General features: G+C 34.5%; 1 long non-coding RNA gene across 1 annotated transcript; it reads left to right on the forward strand.

Moving 5' to 3' along the window:
* Nucleotides 1-792: 792 nt before the first annotated feature.
* On the forward strand, nucleotides 793-3,180 carry LOC126978212 (uncharacterized). The gene is made up of 4 exons (XR_007732537.1): nucleotides 793-885; nucleotides 1,634-1,763; nucleotides 2,883-3,088; nucleotides 3,166-3,180. It is a non-coding gene; the product is annotated as an uncharacterized LOC126978212 (long non-coding RNA).
* The last annotated feature ends 235 nt before the right edge of the window (nucleotides 3,181-3,415 follow it).

Consider the following 3,415-nt stretch of genomic DNA (forward strand, 5'->3'; position numbering starts at 1 on the left):
AAGAAGAGCCAGGGTATAGGGCTCCGCCCTGACACCCTCCTTCCGCCCTCACACAGGGGGTGAGAAGAAAACTCGACTTCGAAGAGAGAACATTACTCATTGTGAACTGTAAGGGGTAACGCTGCCCAAATTGTGTTCAATGTTATAAAAGTTATTAGTGGAAAGTGTAAAATACAAATATTTCAATTTTAAGTGCGTTTAAATTACTAACCCCTTTTACACAAATATTATAAAAAGAACCACAAACAAAAAATAACTGTGTGCGCGTGATTCCCTGCTAAAAGGAGCTGACTCAGTATATTGTTGTGTTAGTGCAGAAGACACCTACACAACACTGGTTTTCAGCAGCCCCTCGTGACATCTGGAGTAGACAATGAGAAATAAAAAAAATAAAAGTTGCAAATGAGACTTATCATCTTATATCTTAAGGTAACGAGCGCAGTTTTAGTCAAAAATTTTTGGGTCTTTCAACAATCCTGAGCGGCACTGCATTGTAATGGGCATGGCGCATCAATTACCATCAGCTGAACGTCTGGCTCCTCTCGTCCCTTATTTTCATAAAAAAAGCAGTTCCTATAGTCTTCCCATTGTAATTGAAATATTATCATATAATATTATGGGGCGGGATATAGAGGCGAAGCTAGTTATTTATGTGGTATCTTCTTTAATTTAAAAATAAATTATTATTTCATAGCGCGATAACCTGAACAAATAACAATTTGTTAATTATAAATTAAAATGGAATAAAATAATGAGTTCTTAAAAAACTACTTACAATTATAATGACTTCCTTGTTTACATTACTACTAATCGCCTGCAAGTCTCCTCATAGTTTGTCACGTCGATAGAAGGAAATAAAACCATTCGTCATGAAACTATTAGTTTGTAAGTATCATCTATTTGTTTCCACCGTTTGATCACAATCGTTAGGTGATAACTTATTTATTATGTACGATTATTACTTACAAAAATCATTGTAATTAAACATAATACGGTTAAGGGAAGCCTGGCTGAAAATTGAAAATTTAGAGGATTTAGTTTCTTTGTAGTACACCGTATAGATTGTGTTTAAAATAATTCTTATTTTAAAAATTTAAAAATTTTTTTTTCGTTGTTTATTTTTAGATTTCTTAAAATCCACCGGTCCGAATCGGTCCAATTGTATTCTAAATATGTTTTGTCAAGCCGTTTAGAATGCCACCAACTGCAATGGAATCGGTAGAACCGTACAAAAGTTATAAGAGATTAACATACATCCATACATACACACACACATACATATATTCAGATGTACGGACACCATCGCGAGAATAGCAGGGAAGCTTCCTAGGACCTTAAAAATCTGATGCAAACTCGATTTTCGAAAAACGGGGTAAAACCAAGAACATCCCGAATTGTTGAAAATTTTCAATTTTATTAGCGGGAAGTTAAAAAGAAAACGCCCACTGAGTGAGCCCGTTCTCATGTAGAATGCAGTTTATGACGTTCTGTTAGTGATCTTTTATCGTAATCTGAATAAAATTAGTTGAATTTGAATGTGAATTTTCTCTTCAGTTATAATCATTCACCGTTTCTTTTATTATAATCTTAAATGACATGCAAATATTTAAAGAACTAAACATTTTTATTTCAGTTGTTACATTGATTTTATCAATCGTTGCTTGGGCAAGTGCAAAATCAAAACTCTTCTGTGATTTTGCGTGTGCACATGACTACTTTCCTGTCTGTGGCAGTAATGGACAGACATATGACAACCAATGCATGTAAGTATTCCGGAAAATCTGTTAAGATAAAGATAGTTCTGTGATAATAAGATAGAGCTTATGAATTAAAAAAAAAATAACAAAACATTACACATGAAGTGCGTACCATCAATTTCAAAGCAATCATCGCCCCTGAGGTGGCTGAGTTACATACACTCTGCTGTGGTGGCGGTGATGACTTATCATCATTTTTCTTGAGAAAGATACCCTTTTAAGTATTTTCAACTATTCTTAGTATATTCTGCTCTTCCATCGCTGCTACTAAATATAATAAATTGATAATTTTTGATGGTACGACTACAAGTACAGTGAATAAGTAGCTATTGTGAATTGGAATACCTCCTTTGCAATTAGATTGCAAAACAAAGGAAGTTTATTAATATAAAGATAAAGAAATAAAATGAATTGTCTCATGATAATTGCAATAAATCCTAACACGGCTAGGATGCATGATTAGGTACATCAGGGAGTTCCTGTGCCTATTTTCTGGCTTCATGTGTTAAAACGACGTTTATATCTTGGAAAGGGTAACTTCATTGTACCTATATCAGGTGTCTTGCTCATCCGGGAGTAATGTTTCCGAAATGATGTGCTATTGAATCGTATACATATGATCTGGTATGTTTAGCAATATTAGAGCTTATAAAAGTTTTTTTTTAATTGAAAATAATTGACGAGACGGGCAGGACGTTCAGCTGATGGTAATTGATACGCCCTGCCCAATTCTTAGCGGTACTGGAATTGCGCTCTTCACCTTGAGACATAACATGTTAAGTCTCATTTGCCCAGTAATTTCACTAGTTACAGCGCCCTTCAAACCGAAACACAACAATGTTTACAAATTATTGCTTCAAGGCAGAAATAGGCGCTGTTGTGGTACCCACAATCTTGGCGGCATCCTGTGCAAAGGAGCCTCCCACAGGTGAAACATGAAATGCCCAGTCACAATAATAATATCTTCGTTAAGTAAATCTAAATATTATGTTGGAAGAATTGTGGTGGTATTATTATTCTAACTATGTAGTTAAATATGTTCGTCATCAAGAATTAATAACTTATAATTAATTATAAGTGTGAGCGTTTAATCTATTTTAATTATTCTTTCTTTTCAAATTACAGATGTGAGTGTCGCGGTGCATCGGTTGCTCACAAAGGCAAATGCTAATAAAATCATGAAGCAAATAAAAGAAATTAATAAAATTCAAAACAAAATATAGCAATAAATCATTCAATTATTTGTTTTATTTAAAAGAGCTGTACTTAAGTCACAGGATTCTCATAAATAATGCTCATGTTATTTAGTGACATATCACTATATTTAATACGTAAGTATCCATCTCTACTCTGTGACACTGTGATACACAGTTTTGCATTCTTTGAAATCACTGTTTAAATAAAGTAGGCAGTTGTTCCAGTCCTCCCGAGGGACGTCTTGATTTATCTCTCGGAATATATTCACTGTGCGACACCTTCTAGTATCGTGTATATCGTCCAGCTAGTTGTGCCAGGAACGTGGGGAATGCTTGAAGTGAAGCGACGTCCTCAGAAACTATATTTGCAGCAAGGCAGGTTCAGCGTCATATAAAAGATATTTTTAACTTGCCCTAAAAACATATGGCATCACGTGAAACTAATGCAACGAAAATCTTATT

The sequence above is a fragment of the Leptidea sinapis genome, chromosome 47 (genome assembly GCF_905404315.1).
Source record: "Leptidea sinapis chromosome 47, ilLepSina1.1, whole genome shotgun sequence".
Taxonomy (NCBI): Eukaryota; Metazoa; Arthropoda; class Insecta; order Lepidoptera; family Pieridae; genus Leptidea; species Leptidea sinapis.